Source organism: Camponotus floridanus, unplaced genomic scaffold (assembly GCF_003227725.1).
Source record: "Camponotus floridanus strain SB8 unplaced genomic scaffold, Cflo_v7.5 scaffold157, whole genome shotgun sequence".
In the NCBI taxonomy this organism is placed as follows: Eukaryota; Metazoa; Arthropoda; class Insecta; order Hymenoptera; family Formicidae; genus Camponotus; species Camponotus floridanus.
This window is the reverse complement of record NW_020229278.1, coordinates 227,365-247,785: the sequence shown is the minus strand read 5'-3', so window position 1 is coordinate 247,785 and position 20,421 is coordinate 227,365. Positions and strand designations below refer to the sequence as shown.

Here is a 20,421-nt window from a genome sequence, read left to right as displayed (position 1 = left end):
TCTCAATCGAGATATAATTGCGATAGAGAATGAATTTTAATATTTATGACAAAAGAATCAGTACTAATTGTTTATATGATTTTATTTCGTTTTCTCCAACTTTACATATATTGACTCATCGATATCGAGTGATGACACTAATGAGATGCCTGTTTACCATATGAATAATAAATTAATGTAATAAATTCCATCGATAGTTAAACACAATAAGCTTAATCGAGAATAAATAAATATGTCGATAAAATTTGAATTAATGAACATTTAATAACCTTTTAGTCAAGAATGGCTAATAATTTTGGTGAAATTTGGATTAACAAGTGATCTTCTAAAATGGCCTCCCATCGACAACGAAAATCTCGATTATCGTGTTATTGCGTGATGTGCATAACGCAATATTTTCCGTGCTTGCGAATGGGTGTCACTAATCTATCGACCTCGAAGGACATCGACAAAAGTATTTTTTCTCTAATGAGTTCGCCGGCCAACACACGCAATCGAACGATTCTATCCGCCTTATCGATCCACGATCGCAAGGCATATCGTGATCCTGAAGAGACCCACGCGCATCCGTTCGCTCTTCCTGTCGCGTCGTAGCCAGGAAATAAGCGTGGGTGACCGAAATTGATAAGTAACTTGGCATCGAAATAGTTTGCGCTCGTTAATCACCGCAACTTACATCCCATTTGCTCAATCGGGCACCGGATTAATTCAATTCTCGTTAAAATCATATCGCGCTCGTAATTTGATTGCCACATGATTCTCGCAAATTAATAAATGCACTCTTTCCTATAGAAGAATAAATTTTTTGCTAACGTTTTTACCGGCGACTCTTAAAATTTAACGTATTTCTGCACGCTTGGACACGAGCTTCGCACTGAGAAAAAAATCTGGTTGCATTAATTAGAATTCTAGATTCAACCAGTATGTCTATTGGAAAATCAACGAACCAGAATTCTTGTAGGAATTACCAGATGAATCTGATTAATTTCTTCCTGTTAAATTTACCAAATTTTCTGGTTAATAATAACTAAAATCATCAGCACCAAGTCGTTTAAAATTTTTTCCATCTAATCTCAAAAGTCTGTTCAATATTCTGAATTCCAACACGATTATTGCGTAAATTCAATCCAGATTATTAAATAAATTATTTTAAATTCAATTTGTTAGAAATTAAACTGATAAACAGTGACGCAAGAAAAAGATGCAGCTCAAACACACACAATTAGAGAGCTAGCGGTCTCTTTCTGGCACTACTGCTCGTAAGAGAAAAAAAATATACTTTGGATTTAATGTTAATACTAATTCTTTATATACATTTCGTGGCAAATATTATGAGTTAAGTTAAGAAGCAAGCAAAGAAATTAATGTAACAAGAAATTTGATAGATCCAACCAGAAAATATTAACCAAATCCTTATAGTAAAATCTATGAAACGTTCTCGTTATAAAAAATCGAGTCTTATCATGATAACTAGAAATTCTCGTTTGATTCAAAATGTCTTCGATCATATACGTTTTGTTGGTACAATCAAACAATTTTTCTCAGTGTAGAATATTAATAAAGTATTACATTATTAATAAAGTAATACACTATTTTTCATTATACAAGCAATTAAAGTCTAAATTATTTCAACAAAATGTATTGTTTTCTACTTGAAGATTTGATTATTATGGATGAAATCTTTAAAAGAATAAAAAATTTAATATTTAATATATATGAGAGAGAGAAAAAGAGAGAGAGACTAGTACAATAAATCTATGTAATACGTAATGTACTGACAAAGTTCTAAAAATTTTCGCCAATTTATTAAAGAATTAAATAATTAATTCTTCAATACAACACTGAGAAAAAAATCTGATTGCATTAATTAGAATTCTGGTAGATTCAACCAGTATGTCTGTTGGAAAATGGATAAACCAGAATTCTTGTAGGAATTACCAGATGAATCTGATTAATTTCTTCCTGTTAAATTTACCAAATTTTCTGGTTAATAATACTAAACTCCCTAGCACCAAGTCGTCTAAAATTTTTTCCATCTAATTTCAAAAGTCTGTTTAATATTCTGAATTCCAACAAGATTATTGGATAAATTCAATCCAGATTATCGAATAAATTATTTTAAATTCAGTTTGTCAGAAATTAAATTGATAAACAGTAATGCAAGAAGAGGATACAGCTCAAACACACACAATCAGAGAGCTAGCGTCCTCTTTCTGGCACTACTGCTCGTAAGAGAAAAAAAAATATTCTTTGGATTTAATATTAATACCAGTTCTTTATATACATTTCATGGCAAATATTGAATACGAGTTAAGTTAAGAAACAAACAAAGAAATTAATGTAACAAGAAATTTGATAGATCCAACCAGAAAATACTAACTAAATCCTTATAGTAAAATCTATTAAACGTTCTAGTTATAAAAAATCGAGTCTTATCATATGATAACTAAAAATTCTTGTTTCATTTAACCAAAATATCTTCAATCATATACGTCTTGTTGGTATCAATCAAACGATTTTTCTCAGTGCGGCTTTTCAAGTCTAAAAAATATCAACATTTTTCTGGAAAACATCGAAAGCTGTTGAATATGCAAAGGAGTTTAAATGATATTCTATCCCGTGCGAACAACCATGTTGGTTTCAACCGGATATTTAATTATGTAACGGGCATAGTTAAATATCATATCTTTACATTCGCGTGGTATTGTCGCTGGAACTAAGCTTATATACCGCATACATGTACATGTGATTTAAAGGGGTTAAAACGACGACGTTTTGCGAAAAAGCGGATTTATTCCCTTTTATAGCAGCAGAAAATCCCCCTTTAATTTAAACTTGCACGTTTATTTATTTGCGTATAAACACGCAGTGCGAGAAAGAAACTGCCGTTAAATTATTTTTAACTATTAGTAAGTTGCAGGATGAATCATACGACTACAATCTCCGCGATAAAAACGATAGCCTTAAAAACATGATCATCACGTAATACTATGCAACACAGATAGTGCCTATTTAATTTACGTTTCTCACGCGCATTTTGTGGTTGAGATCAATAAAGCGATCTCTTTCCTCATAAAAGTGATAAAGAAAGGGAAATAAAATGTACACGTGTTGCCGTGAAAAATGTACTCTTATTTTTAAAATATTTATCAATGTATGTGTTTACCATTACATGAAATTTTAATGATAATGACTTCCGGAGAGACTTAATGGTAACGTTTCATTTTGTTTTAATGCGTATTGAAATAAAGTAGAAATAAATAATAAAATCTTATCTACTTCTTTATTTATTAATTTTAAAGATATTAACAAATTGAATGGCGAGAAATATTTAATAAAAAAATTAATATAGCCAACTTGTAGGCTAAATTTAGCGTAGAAAAGAATTTAATTTACCAGTCCCGACGTTCCTTCCTTGTCATTTTTCTCGCCAAATTTGCATAATATAACGGGGACTAAATATTAATGCGCGAGACTTACTCTAATTTTGTTAATATATACGTTAAAAATATTTTTTTCTGCGATATACGTCGTGACCGAATAATAAATACATAAAAAAATCCATCGCGTAGAATCAATCGCGAAGAATCTTTATGGGATCAAAGGTGAATGAAACGGATCAAAAACCGCGAAAAAAAAATTGACACTATCAAAGACTATTCTTGGAAGAGTCTGAAAGGACTGAAGATTCATTCATTTTGGGAGAGGCTGAAACGCTCGTGCAAAAAATTTGTGTAAAACTTGTACAGAGCAAAATTAAGAAGAGTAACGATTAATGCAAAGTTAAAACTGGGTTGTGAAATTAATTTCAATCGCGCAAAGTTAAAACGAACGAGCTCCCGCTCTTCGAAAGAATATTACATGTTGAATCATCTGTTGGAATTTTCATGGTATAAGGGAGATTAAAAATGTTCTCGCCTCTCTGCCTTTTTTTTTCTAGGATATTTATTTCGCTTTCATCGCATACGAAGTCTTTTGCAACATTTATTTGTTCAATAACGATAATTATCCGGATGAATCATTCCTATCAATTTATTATCGTCATTTATTGTCGTTAAATATCGATGATGTATATTTTCTCTCTGAGAATGTTGCTTATTGACGGATTCACCGCCTGCGTTGCCTCGAGATGCAAATTGCACATCTAATTCATAAAATCGACGAGGACTGTCAGTGAGACGATCGTAAACTGCTTTCAATATTAGCAATGCGCGTTTACCGCTATTCCGTTAAACGATTGCATGCTCCGATAAATGCCGTTGATTACATGAAGCCTTCGCGGAATAAACTTGGGCAATTGATCGCAATTGATTTATCACATCATTATCGAGGAAGATGGAAATCGATCGATTGCCATTCTATTGATAACTTCATTTAATTTAATTACACGGTCAAATAGGACGAAAGTGTCGGGCGAGAAATTGATTAATTGCTGGCTTTGTCTATATCGAAGCAGAACCGCAGTTTGATGATTTAATGTAATAATTTAATGTACGTTAACCAGTAAAAAAAATGGGACAGGCTTGTATTATTAATCGATTGAAAGTAATTTCACGCTGATGTGTCACCGATCGATTGCGATATTCCTCTCAACTGTATAAAACTAGCATGATGATAACTAATACGCGGATGGTTGTTGATCGAATATAAATATACGCGTATTTTTACTAGATAAAGAATGACGCGCGAAAGAAATAAACATCTTCACTAACACGCGACAGTCCGATTAAATTACTTATCGTCGCGTAGTTTTTCGCTATATTTTCTGTCTGCACACGCGACATGCATCTGTCGATCGATGCGATACCACGATCGAGAGAGTTGAATGGAGAATCTCTGAAAAGTTTTCGTGTACATAAATGCTAAAAGAGAACCCGCCGAGACCGGAAAGTGCTTCCGAAAACACTGAATTGAGACGGCAGTTAAAGAAACGGTACTAATTACAACGGTATTAATTATACAATTATACAATTATACATTTTGACTGACTGAATATAACGTTCCGGAAGTATCTGTGTATCTTCAGATGTGTATACTTTATATTATAATATTATATTATAATATTATATATATAATATTATATTATAAATATTATATTATAATATTATATTATAAATATTATATTATAATATTTGAAGAATTTAAATAACTCTCACACTGAGAAAAAATCTGGTGCATTAATTAGAATTCTGGTAGATTCAACCAGTATGTCTGAAAATGGACGAACCAGAATTCTTGGAATTATCAGATGAATCTGATTAATTTCTTCCTGTTAAATTTATTAAATTTTCTGGTTAATAATAACTAAACTCGTCAGCACCAAGTCGTCTAAAATTTTTTCCATCTAATCTCAAAAGTATGTTTAATATTCTAAATTCCAACACGATTATTGCATAAATTCAATCTAGATTATTGAATAAATTATTTTAAATTGAGTTTGTTAGAAATTAAACTGATAAACAGTGATGCAAGAAGAGGATGCAGCTCAAACACACACAATCAGAGAGCTAGCATCCTCTTTCTGGCACTACTGCTCGTAAGAGAAAAAAAATATACTTTGGATTTAATGTTAATACTAGTTCTTTATATACATTTCATGGCAAATATTGAAAACGAGTTAAATTAAGAAGCAAGCAAAGAAATTAATGTAACAAGAAATGTGATAGATCCAACCAGAAAATACTAACCAAATCCTTGTAGTAAAATCTATGAAACGTTCTAGTTATAAAAAATCGAGTCTTATCATGATAACTAGAAATTCTTGTTTGATTTAACCAAAATGCCTTCAATCATATACGTCTTGTTGATACAATCAAACGATTTTTCTCAGTGCATGTTTTAGGAGAATTTTTAATTTTTAATTTTACCTTCTAATTCTAATTTAAATAAAATGGGCACATCGGTATCTCACCCCTATCTCTCTTTCTCCCTCTTCATAATCTAGTTGATATCGCGAAATATTTTTAGAACTATTGAATTGTATCATAGAAGTCGTGCGTGTATAAACTCCCCATTAAAATTTCCGATAATTATATTTAGGAGAATGTAATATTTTTTTGCTCAATAATATAACGACACTAATTTCATCGGAAGGATGAAGCGTCCCCCTGATAGAATTATGAAAGCGGATGCATAAATAGGTCTTCAAGCTATAATTGCTTTATGAAAGAGGGGTCGAGAGTGTCACATTTGTTTATCACGTCCGACATATAAATCTTCCTGATATGATAAATTCGAAAAGTCACGTCGCTCTCGATGTTACATGTCTCTTTCATCCACTTTTTCGCGACGAAATAATTTTATTTATTTTTCATCGACAGAAAAATATTTCGCGCGTACGCGTGCTGTTGATTCTTTTGCAACAATAAATTAAATTTTAACAGAATTACGCGTCTCAATTATGCATTAACTCTTATACCGTGCAAATATTAAAGATTCCTGTATGCGATACATTTTATATTATTATTATGGATACTAATAAAACAAGTAATTTGATTTGAAATCGAATAGTTTCTCTTCTGCAATTTCTATTCTGAGAGAAACGTATGAAAGGTTGAATCAATAATCATTAACTGACGGGCTGCGTGCCATTCTGGAAATTCAACGCGATAATCTTCGCGCATATAATTTTTCAAACTTTCTTTCACTATATATTTTTTGTAGGAAAAAAATACATATATAAATCAATAAAATATAAATTAAATTAATAAATCGGCAAAGAGAAAGAGGGAGACATAGAATAACAGTCTTGATTAAATCAATAAAGTTATATGAATAAAATCATATTAATATACAGGAATATATTTTACCTGTACACGATTTTTTCCTGAAAAAATGTCGATAAATATCTCGTGCGTTGAATGCAAACAACGTGATATTATGCAGCGTATTCGCATCAAACGCTTATTTCGCGGTCAAATGCAAACGCGAATCTAAACGAGCGACATTGCTTGAGTATACCGGGACTCAAGAACAGAAATCAAAACAAGCGGTCGAATTGACAGACCTAGTTTAGGCACGATATGCACCGTGCATACTTCAAAGGCGATCGACGTTAATGGCCAAACAACGGCGAATTGCGGCGGCCCGTATCGCTCCTGCACCGATCCACGATAATCTGATCGTCGACCTGCAATTTACCGCGAGAGGCGAATGTGCTCGATCCGGCGGCCGATCTCCGGTATCGAGATTGATCGACTTTCGTGCTCGTAATAGCGCACTTCGAAGACGAATCATACGTGCTCGCGTGAGCTTTCCGTGTTTTCGATCGTTAACGAAAGCATTCAACAGGGTCATTAGTCTTCCGGAAGAGGAAAAAAGATCGGAAGAATTTTCTTTCGCGGGAAAAAATATTCGGAAATATCTTAATAAAGCAAAAAAGAGAAAACTTAAATATATTTTAGAATTTTTTCGTATTATTATTAGAAAATTTGAGATTATTTGAATTATAAAATTTTAAAATTTAATTTTTAATTTATAAAATGTGAAATTGATTGTTCGAAATTTCTTTCGAGCTGATATTAACACGGCTATTATTAAAATTGGAAATGACGGTTGTTTAGTTGAATATTTTTTTCATCATCCTAATAATTTGGAAATAAATGTTATCTTTGTTTTATGATAGAATACAATAAGAAAAAGGCAATTCAATAAAATTTAAAAACTTTTAATGGAAGAAATCATTCCAAATAATTTGTAACGTATTTTAATAGAAAAGCCATCATCAATTAATTTCATCAATTAATTTCATCAATATTGTCGGACCAACCCTCGTTAATAATAGTGCGTATAAATTCTCCGTATAAAGTAAGGTAACGCCACGTGTAAGGTTTATCTACGTGTGCAAGTGCGGCTTTATATTTAGATGCTAGCTTTGTGCCGGCTTCTCAAGGTAATCCAGTTTTCCGCCTTTTGATCTGATATAATAATCCGATCTTTTTTATAACGTTTCTTACTCAAGTTCGATCGCACTTTCCGGCTTCTAAATCGCGCTTGCCTTCGCGATCCCGGTTGACGCGGCAAAAAACGATCTCTTTACCTTCGCATTTCTTATTATTGTTCGTCTCGCCTTCTGGAAATTAACAGAAATTTTTTTCTTTTTTTTTACTCATGAAAGTTTGATACATATCGATGGAAATGCATTTTCTATACCGCAATGAATAAAAGATTCAAGTCAATTAATTTGTTATATAATTGAGACACAGTAATTGAGATACAATAGTTCAAATAAAATACAATAAGGTAAATAACAGACATAAATATATGTGATAAAACGTCAAAGCAATTTAACATAAAAATATAATGCAGTAAATGAATAATATATTTATTGTCTAATTAATTAATTTTAAATCGATATTTTAAGATTTTTTATTTTATATAAATTATTCTCATATATTCAGATATATCTTTACGAAATGTTTAATGTTCATATTTTAATCTGAAAACTTACTCACCAAGACAATATTACTTTTCGTCATCGAAAAAATTCCCTTGATATTTAGAAAATTGAAATCAGTAAATCAATTCAAATCAAAATCAATAAATTCTCATTGGACTTTTGCGGCGGAAAATCGATCGAAGATTGTAAAATATTATTTCCAAACGATCAAAATGATAAATTAATGTTAAACAGCACTATTGTTAATGAGGTGCGCAGCTTGCGCAACCGCATGCAACGTGGTCTCGTTTTCCATTTCAAAATTATGACGATAAATTATTACGCGGTATTGTACATATGCATGCACTTTTCTCTTCACAGATGCACAAGATTACTTCATGCTAATTGCGAATCCCTAGGCTTTTCTGATGTTAAGAGTACGATAACGAGAAGCGCAAACGGCACAATCGACTACTGTACGCGATCGTGTAAATGTACGCGATTGTCCGCATATATACCCGCACTGAAAAAAAAAATCTGGTTGCATTAATTAGAATTCTGCTAGATTCAAGTATGTCTGTTGGAAAATGGACGAACCAAAATTCTTGTAGAAATTACCAAATGAATCTCACTAATTTCTTCCTGTTAAATTTACCAAATTTTCTGGTCAATAATACTAAACTCCCCAGCACCAAGTCGTCTAAATTTTTTTCCATCTAATTTCAAAAGTCTGTTTAATATTCTGAATTCCAACACGATTATTGCATAAATTCAATTCAGATTACTGAATAAATTATTTTAAATTCAGTTTGTTAGAAATTAAACTGATAAACAGTGACACAAGAAAAGAACGCAGCTCAAACACAATCAAGGAGCTAGAATCCTTGATTGGCATTACTGCTCGTAAGAGAAAAAAAATATATTTTGGATTTAATGTTAATACTAGTTTTTTATATACATTTCATGGCAAATATTGAATATGAATTAAGTTAAGAAGCAAGCAAAGAAATTAATGTAACAAGAAATTTTATAGATTCAACTAGAAAATACTAACCAAATTCTTATAAAATCTATGAAACGTTCTAGTTATAAAAAATCGAGTCTTATCATGATAACTAGAAATTCTTGTTTAATTTAACTAAAATGCTTTCAATCATATATGTCTTGTTGGTACAATCAAACGATTTGTCTCAGGATAAGAATTTATCCGATAATTTCTCGATATTAAGTATATAATATTGGAGCTCTTCTTTCCTCAATGTTTCAGTATCTTTTCTAAAATTTATCTATTAATATTGAAATTAAATTATGAGACATACACCTACACTGAGAAAAAATCTGATTGCATTAATTAGAATTCTGGTAGATTCAACCAGTATGTCTGTTGGAAAATAGACGAAGCAGAATTCTTGTAGGAATTACCAGATGAATCTCATTAATTTCTTCCTGTTAAATCTATCAAATTTTCTGGTTAATAATACTAAACTCACCAGCACCAAGTCGTCTAAAATTTTTTCCATCTAATCTCAAAAGTCTGTTTAATATTCTGAATTCCAACAAGATTATTGCATAAATTCAATTCAGATTATTGAATAAATTATTTTAAATTCAGTTTGTTAGAAATTAAACTGATAAACAGTAATGCAAGAAGAGGATGCAGCTCAAACACACAATCAGAGAGCTATCGTTCTCTTTCTGGCACTACTGCTAAGAGAAAAAAATATACTTTGGATTTAATGTTAATACTAGTTCTTTATACACATTTCATGGCAAATATTGAATACGAGTTAAGCTAAGAAGCAAGCAAAGAAATTAATGTAACAAGAAATTTTAGAAATCCAACCAGAAAATACTAACCAAATCCTTATAGTAAAATCTATGAAACGTTCTAGTTAAAAAAATCGATCTTATCTCATGATAACTAGAAATTTTTGTTTCATTTAACCAAAATGCCTTCAATCATATACGTCTTGTTGGTACAATCAAACGATTTTTCTCAGTGTGAGTTTTGTCTCTGTAATTAAAAAATCTAGGGCACGCAGTACTTAGTGCACTTCTTAATTACGAAATTGACGGAACGAGTCACGCATCTATTTGTACAGGGACACACCTTTATTTACACTATGCAACGTCAGTCGCGAATCGGGGTAAAACAGAGGAAAAAAGAAACGATTTCCATATGTGGGATTTTTGTGAAAATTGTTCGTGAACATGGAAAAACTGCATAATTGACAATAAGATTAATGATTGCCGGTTTAGGAAATGAATTTGTTTATAATATACGTGTATAAATTAAACTGAAGTGTGATATTGATTATACGATTTTCATTAATTGAATGCAGTAAAAAAAGAACAATCTAAAGCTGTTTTATTATCACGTGACGGAATCGAAAACGTTATAATACATACTCTTTACTGCTGACCAGCAATTACCTGCAATTATATTATATTATGCGAAAGAAAATCGTGAGTCACGTTACAAATAATCTGTAAGAACACATATATCTCTTTAGTAGTTTCGTAATAACAAAAAGTACATTTCAACCACAATATCACGACTATGTCATAAACGAGAAAGAAAATTAAAATCGAGAATAGGAAATAAAAAAAATTCGATATTAAATACTGAACGCAAACGAAACTATATTTCTGTAAATGTAGTTTCGATATTATTTTTGTTCCTTAAAAAAGAGAGAAATATAAAAAAATCTTAACCCAGACCCTAACTTCAGACCTGATCTTTTTCTGATTAGGTAATGCAAAAAATTATTGAATTAATTTTTATTGATGCTAAGGGGTTTTTTTATGATTTATAACTGTTAGGAATTTCCAAGTCCACCGAGAGATCGCAGGGACATTAATTCTAAAAAATAACTATTTCACATGATTTTAAAGTTTTGTGTATAATTGCGTACATACACTGAGGAAAAAATTATCTTGAAATAAAAAAATTTTAGTTAACTCAAGAAAGCTATTTATTCGGTGGGTACTAATCACGTATTTACTTGTATTCAAAACGTCTGTTTGCTTAAGTTAAGTATTTATTTACATATGCTTAAAAAAATATAATTGTTAATTAAATATTTTTATTTTAATTTTACAAAATATTTATTAAAATGCATTTTTTATTCCCAAAGATTTTAAATTTTTTAATTTTAAAAGGTAATATATTTAATTTAATAAATTATAATATATATTTTACAAAAATAGTATTTAAATATAAAAAATATATAAATGAAAGTAATGTACTTAATATAACATGCATATTTAATTAAAATTAAATACTTTTGCTTAAGTGAAATAAAACAATTCCTTGTATTTAAAGCAAAAGTTTCAAGAAAACAAATTTATTTGATTTAACAAAATTTTTCCCTCAGTGTAGGGTCTGAATGGGTTAATATCTCTCTCTCTCTCTCTCTTTAGGAATTCTGAAAATACCGTTCTTCTTTTATTACCGGGTGATAAAATCCATTTTAATGTCGCATCGTCGCGATATTTTCGTCGTGGAGCTCGCGTAAAGCCGGTCTCGCGGAAGTTCACGGGATCGCGCACACTCACAGAGAAAAGTCACGTATACCTAATGCATGGCGTGGATTGGAAACCGGTTGGGCAGAAAGTCCGTCCGTGACAACCTTGAGTCGCGAACGCACTGTCGTCGTCGTCGTCGTCGTCCTCGTCGTCGTCGTCCTCGTCGGATGGTGGTCGAGGTGACGGCGTTTTTCCCTCGCGGCCGGGAAGTCGTGCAAATTTTAACATGCAAGTTCACGGTTTCTCGATCCGCTTCGCAATTGTCCGCTTGACTTGTCTCGACGAAGTGCGGATCGCGACTTTTATCGACCTGTACGTTTCCGCTTGCGAAATCCAATAAGAATATCGATATCGATCATGATTGATTACGTTGGATTTTTATACTTTTAGGAGGAAGATAAAGAACATTAATCATGACCTAAAGCATCAAAGAAAATTATTTTCTAAAGCATCAAAGAAAATTATTTTCTAAAGCATCAAAGAAAATTATTCTATCATTTTTATGAATATTTTTACGAAAGATAATAACTATTTTTCTCTCTCCTAAGTTTCTCTCCAATGTATATTAATATTTTTAAATATTTAAAATCTAAATATCGATGATATTAAATTTGTACATATTTAACGCGAGTAATTATTTCATTCATTTACAATTTTATTGTTATTTTGTATTGTAAATAATAAAGGAAAATTATGAAAATATGTAATAAAATTTTGCATAATAAAGACTGCAAAATATTCATTATAATATAAATTCATATTTTGATATAAATATGAAAAATATATTAAATTACTAATTAAAATAAGCAGTTGTATAAATTTAGAGGGATAAAATAATAATAATGAATTACCATTTCTTTTCATAAATTGTCTCTCTTCCTAACAATTTTAAAATTACTAGTTCGCATTATCAATCTTGAATCTGTGTTACTTCTTTCCCAATGAACCGTCAACCAAATATCTCTACGTTTGGCAACTGACCAAATGTTTTCGTACAAATTTGAATCGCTACCTTGCCCAATTATAAAACGGCATTCTCGCGTAAACATTTGAAGCCCGTTATTTTTGCATCAAAATCATTTGCTATGATACCTGAATGAAAATAATACGATTGAAATTAGAACTTTGAAAGCATAATTTCGTCTGAAAAGCTTGAATGTTATACAACTGTCTAATCAGCTGAAACACATGTCGCATGTTAAATTCGTTCCACCTGCTGTCGCGATAAAAATATCATTGTTGTTAAAACAAGTTAAATATCGAATCGGAATTGAAAGCTCAAATTTACATAATGACTCAAGCCATTAAAAGTTTAATTATGTGACTTTAAGTTATACGTTCCCGTTGAGTTGCTGCGATGAAGAAAATCGCTTCAAGGTTTATCTTCGCCAAATTAACGGAATTTAACATTCTTATCTCCCGCTTGCATATCTTTTTCCGCATTCTTTTGACTTTTGACAAACATGTATCTTTTTTTGCTTGGAAGATAGTGCGAATCTTTTATTGTTTAAATTATATCGAACCTTATCTTTAAATTATATCTAGCCTTATCTACGATATTAGTTTACGTATGACTTGGCAACTGAACTCATTCTATTGTAGCAAAGTTCTATTGAAGTTTCGAGAGAGAGAGAGAGAGAGAGAGAGAGAAAGAGAGAAAGAGAAGGACTATAACTCTGAGAATCAATTTTACATAAATATTTTACACAATCTTATGTCGGTTATCGAAGTCTCGGTACGAAAAAGCATATATATGTTGACAATTTTCTCAAAAAGAGTTGTATAAAAGTTGATATAACTTTTTTCTCAGGGATTATTAATTATTCAGGGTTCTCAGGAAGAACCTCGAAGCTTTTCTTTTTTGTTCATTCTTTAAATCAATTGTTATACTCACAAAAAAAAAACTGAATTATGATTTCCGCTAATTCAGGTCATAAAATTTTTGTAAATAGTTTGTTAATATATTAAAAAATTGATAGATTATTTCGTAAAGTTTCATAATTTCAAGTTTTCTTCGATAGTGTAATAGCATCTGAAAAAAGCTACTTTTATCACATGTAAACAGTAAACTGCGCAATCATTTAGCAATCTATCTCACAATCGCAAGAAAATTTTCCTGTTTTAAATGTTACAAAAATTCTAACAAAGATTACGTTATTTATTTTTATCATAAATAATTCTATCGATAAGACCACTTATAAATGTCTCAAAACTGATAACGGAAATAATGACTAACAAGAGTGATACAAATTGTGCTAAAACACTACATATAAATTGCATAACTTATTAAATCATATCAAGCTATCGTTTTAAATTTTTGAATTCGCAATGTGTTCGAAAATTAATAAATTTGAATATTTATACATACAAAAAAGCATATGATATTTTATAAAAATATGTAAGCTTAATTACATTTATTGAAAACAAAATTATCATATAGCGTGTATCTGTGAAGCTGGCACGATCTACGAATTTCAAAAAAATACTAAGAGTTCTGATAGCACTTTTCATAGTTCTACAAAAATTAATAAAACAATTTTTAATTTTTGGGACATCGATCTAAAATTTTAGAACCGTAGAAAACTATGAAAAGTGCTACTAGAACTCTTAATTTTTTTTTAAATTCGTAGATTGTCATACGAATTTCAGAGACGCACATACCGCGTCGTTATTAAAATTTCCACTGAATAATATAAGCAATATCCACTGAAATTCAATTTCAATGTAAATTCAATTTCAATGTAATTAGCAGTGAAAAGATTCCAAAAAAATTTGTTCTGTTTGCAATTTATTTTTGCGATTGAAAAATTGAAAATGCGCGAAAATTCATCTTTACAATCTTTATAAATTCTCTCTCATTGTGTATAATAATATATCGCCGCGATATTTTCGACAAAAAAAAATTTTCCTCTAAAATCTTTAATTATTTAATTAGTACAATTCGAATTTTTTAATTAGTACAGTTTGAATTTTTTAATTATTTAATTTATATAATTTAATTAGTACAGTTTTAATTTTCTAATTATTTAACTCGTACAATTTGAATTTTTTCACCGTATTCTAAAATCAAGTAACTCGCGTGTTTCTCTATCTAACAATAAGTCTTATCCAAGCCTTTATAGCACCTATGTTTTTTATCAAAGAATTCAAAGTCACGGATAACAGCGTAACATTCTTTCAACCTGCCACTTCTTTCTTCTCGCACAATCGATGTTCCTCGAGAGCGAGAGTTAAATAACATTTAAAACGTCACGCGTTCGTAAACGGTCATGATGAATTAATTCACAGTCGCGAAAACGCGAATTCATAATGACGATAGCAAATCTCGATTCATTTGCGGAGGCACGAACGGAGGCGAAACGAAACGTCCGGGAATGACGGGGGTGCGGGAATGATTCTTTGTTCCCTGTAAAACCCGCTCAATCGCAACGGTAATTTTTAGCGGCACGCTAGTGTGCACATTTTTATGCGACAATCTCACTTCTCCTTTTTCTTTTGTTCGCGCGGATAACGATCCCCTTCGTATGTATTGCAAGATATTCGCGATGAATTTACGACTCCTCAGATCCCGAGGGACAAAGAGAGATATATTTTTATACAATCGCATCGAGCTTAATATACGTATCTTTAAATAAAAAAAATTCGGATATCGCGCACAATAATTTAAGCGAATGCTTCACAAGGTACGATATAATATAATATAGCATAAACAATCAATTTTTTTAAATCAAATTTCAGCTGTCAGTAACTGCCGTGAATACAATGCAATATATTTAGAGATATATATTTAGAGATTTTTAAATTAACGCATTTATTATCAGAAAATTGAAGTGTATAAAAAATTGCATTCTCGTGCAATTTTACTTGCGCGGAGTTCCAATCGCATATTGGCAAATCGATGATGATCGCCAAGTCATCGAATTCCATGATGATTAAATGTGCGTGAAGAAAAAATACATCATTCTTTATTAAAACAGCATACTTTCTTCTCTTTTACGGACACTTCTCTTATAGACAGATATGCAAACTTGTAGTGATGATTGCATAGTCTATCTATGTTATTTCTACGTATCTACTAAGATATTAGGTCAAGGAGCTACTGAAATAGCGTAAAAAAACTCGTATCTATATATGTTCAATTAATGTGTACATTATTAATTTCAAAGAGATCGTTAGAAATATTTCTAGCAAATAATTCAATTGTGCATGCAAATATTTTTGAAGAAATTTTAGAAAGAACTATAAAGTTAATAAAGAAGGAAATAATTTTCAACGTGTTAAAGTTATAATTAACTGTGATAAAAAGAATATCGCAAGTTCACTGAGAAAAAAATCTGGTTGCATTAATTAGAATTCTGTAGATTCAACCAGTATGTCTGTTGGAAAATGAACGAACCAGAATTCTTGTAGGAATTACCAGATGAATCTGATTAATTTTTTTCTTAAATTTACCAAATTTTCTGGTTAATAATACTAAACTCCCCAGCACCAAGTCGTCTAAAATTTTTTCCATCTAATCTCAAAACTCTGTTTAATATTCTGAATTCCAACAAGATTATTGGATAAATTCAATCCAGATTATTGAATAAATTATTTTAAATTCAGTTTGTTAGAAATTAAACTGATAAACAGTGATGCAAGAATAGGATGCAGCTCAAACACACGTAATCAGAGACCCAGCGTCCTCTTTCTGGCACTACTGCTAAGAGAAAAAAAATATACTTTGGATTTAATACTAATTCTTTATATACATTTTATGGCAAATATTGAATACGAGTTAAGTTAAGAAGCAAGCAAAGAAATTAATGTAACAAGAAATTTTATAAATCCAACGAGAAAATACTAACCAAATCCTTATAGTAAAATATCTATGAAACGTTCTAGTTATAAAAAATCGAATCTTATCACACTGAGAAAAAAATCTGGTTGCATTAATTAGAATTCTGGTAGATTCAACCAGTATGTCTGTTGGAAAATGAACGAACCAGAATTCTTGTAGGAATTACCAGATGAATCTGATTAATTTTTTTCTTAAATTTACCAAATTTTCTGGTTAATAATACTAAACTCCCCAGCACCAAGTCGTCTAAAATTTTTTCCATCTAATCTCAAAACTCTGTTTAATATTCTGAATTCTAACAAGATTATTGGATAAATTCAATCCAGATTATTGAATAAATTATTTTAAATTCAGTTTGTTAGAAATTAAACTGATAAACAGTGATGCAAGAATAGGATGCAGCTCAAACACACGTAATCAGAGACCCAGCGTCCTCTTTCTGGCACTACTGCTAAGAGAAAAAAAATATACTTTGGATTTAATGTTAATACTAATTCTTTATATACATTTCATGGCAAATATTGAATACGAGTTAAATTAAGAAGCAAGCAAAGAAATTAATGTGACAAGAAATTTGATAGATTCAACCAGAAAATACTAACCGAATCCTTATAGTAAAATCTATTAAACGTTTTAATTATAAAAAATCGAGTCTTATCATGAAATTCTTGTTTGATTTAACCAAAATACCTTCAATCATATTCGTCTTGTTGGTACAATCAAATGATTTTTCTCAGTGTTGGAATAAATGTTTCGAGACAAACACTTTTCTCATGACCGAATATATGATAAGTTTGCAAAATTTTGTGGAGCTATCATAATTGTTGGCGATTTGTTTTGTTTTCAATTAGCATCTCGTATCACAAGTCAATATTGCATCACAACAGTAACGTTCTACTTGCGATATTATTATATCCTGAATATCGATTGCGACGCCATTGTGTCTTTACAATGTACCCTCTCTCGCTAAAAGGCACTTTGACCGGTCGCTCACCCTTATCCACCTCTGTAAATGTGCTCTACCATTCCTTATGAATTAGCCCTTGTGTCCAGAAGAAAATCACCATTCTCGTGAAACTCAATCCTTAGACATACAATTTTTCCAGACAAATCCGAGGATTTTGGCACACATATACAGCTTTACTGACATATATTCCTCAAATAACTTTAATATTTTATAGATATAAAGATGCAATTATAATAATATAATTATACAACTTTCTTTCCGATACTTTTAGTTAATTCTTTTATATTTTACTATCAATGCTTCGTTATATTTCTTAACAATTTACTTTTTTTATAATTATGAAAATGTATACTTTGCATTTATATGTTTTTGTTTTAAAAAATTTAATTAGAATAAAATTATTATTTTTTTCATTTATACATTATACATAATTTTTCGTGCGCACATCGCTTTGTGATTTTGGACTTTATGCTCTTTTGTAATTAAAAAATGAATAGTCATCTTTACACGCGATCACCCCAATCTTTAAAGATATAATATACAGATCGATTGAGAAATACAGTTCTCCTGAAGTGCTGGCGTAGTAGCACTCGTCTCAAGCCCGGTCGAGCACTTTCACATTTCATCGACGAGGTCCCTCCTTCGAGAGACTTATTCATTTTTGTGTCGCTCGATCGCGATTATAACACACGATCACATCATACTTTCGGATCTCTCGAGAGCGACGTCGGAATGCCTAATCCAATAATGGATGCATCGAACAGATGCATAAAATATACGGCCAAGTTTTGTGGAGAATCATTTTATGTCAAATATAATAAATTTTTTTCAAAAATATATCATAGGTTAAAAACAAGAATTTCCACATACATGATTAATTAATTAATCTTTCTGAATGATTAAATATTCCTCTGCTTTAAATCTCATGATCAACATTTAAAAAAAAATCTAATTTTTTAATTCTTTCATCTATTCAATTTTTTTAAATTTATAATAAGTGTGAAAAAATATGCTAAAATATCTAAATTTAGTTTTTGCTTACGCAAGATCATCTTGTGATTCTAAGATGCGACGGTAAGATAAGTTGCTCCGATTTTACTTTCGACTACTGATACATAGTCGTTGCGATCGAAGAAAGCGATTCGAACTTTCACAGAATGGTACGCGACCGACATGCTAATAGAAAGATCCCTGCATCTCTTTTAACCGAACTCCACGTAGTCACCTTTAATCAAATGTAATGATTATTTAATTCAAAGGTCACTCGCGCGCGCGAAATTCACTTTCATTATAATTTATTCCATAAATTGGAAGATATTAGAAAAAATAACATTTATAATTTTTCCAACATTCAGCTGTAGGTGCATCTTATTTTATATTTTATTGCATTTTTAATTAAAATACATGAAACTAAATTAATATTTAACAACATGATAATTAAGAAACGAGCAATAATTAATATTTAACAAATTAAATTTTTTTTCAATTTTCATGATAAAAGCAAGAAAATAAATTCCACATTTATTTACTTAAATTATTTATTTATCTGCATATAGAGAAATTATTGCATATAAGATATTGATAATAATCGTCAAAATTCGATAAAAAAAGTTTTTATTATTCGGAAACTAAATTAATATTTAACAAATTAAATTTTTTTCAATTTTCATGATAAAAGCGAGAAGAAAATAAATTCCATATTTATTTACTTAAATTATCTATTGATCTGCATATTGAGAAATTATTGCATATAAGATATTGATAATAATCGTCAAAATAAATTGGATAAAAAAAGTTTTTATTATTCGGAAATATAAAGTGCCATAATAAAGCTTTATTTTCCAGTTAATTTTAAGATAGTTTGGAGCAACAAAATTTCAACACGAGACTTAACTATTTGACATTAAAAACTATGAAGAGAATGATATTTATAGTAAAAACGCGACACACCATCTACATTGGAAATATTCGAACATATATAATTAAACATTCAAAGATGCATAATATTTATAAGCTTAAAGTCGAATTATAGATGGACATAACTCAAATGTTTTAAACGTAAATAAATAAAAAAAGTGCATGCAATATAATATATCAAACAACTTTTTCATTCGTGAGAACGGTACGATATTATAAGAATAAGATTGCGGTTATACTTAAGCGTGCGATCGGATGATTAAGAAGGATTATCCGAGGGAGACAGCCAGATGATTGAGCACAAAAACCACGAAGCTATTAGCTACAAACAGTGATGCAACAACATCAACCTCGATCATTTTTGATCGATTGTGACGTAATCTTTGCGTCATTCTGTATTCTTTAAGCTAGTGGATTTATTAATTTTAGGTTTTTCCCAAATTTTTCTGTAACAATTTATATTTGTTTCTTACAAGGTTACAGATTATCGACGAATCGTTCTATCAATATCAAATTAGCATGCATATATAATAAAGAAATATTATTAAAATTGTTATAATAAATACTTTTAATCGGAATCAATAATTGCGATTAAAAAAATTATATTGTGAGAAAAATCGAGCTATTTCATTACTAAAATTTCGACATACGAAGAAAGGAGTTTCATATATGTGTCACTTGGATTCCCGGGCAGCTCTGAATCTGAAGTCTGATTTCGTAATTTCTTGTCATCCGCAATCAATCCTTTCGAAATTCGATCTTTCGAGCGAACGCATGTACACTCTCTTCGAG

General features: G+C 30.5%; 1 protein-coding gene across 2 annotated transcripts in view; it reads right to left on the bottom strand.

The window, feature by feature from the left end:
- LOC105254157 (beta-1,4-glucuronyltransferase 1) overlaps positions 1–20,421 on the bottom strand; it is a 52,561-nt gene that overhangs the window by 14,700 nt on the left and 17,440 nt on the right. Inside the window, exon 1 of one of the 2 annotated variants that reach the window (XM_025406825.1) lies at positions 11,955–12,211. The exons of the other annotated variant lie outside the window; for it this stretch is intronic. The gene's annotated coding sequence lies outside the window, so the exon portion shown is untranslated. Of the gene's footprint in view, positions 1–11,954; positions 12,212–20,421 lie in introns of those variants that run through there. 2 annotated transcript variants of the gene reach the window in all.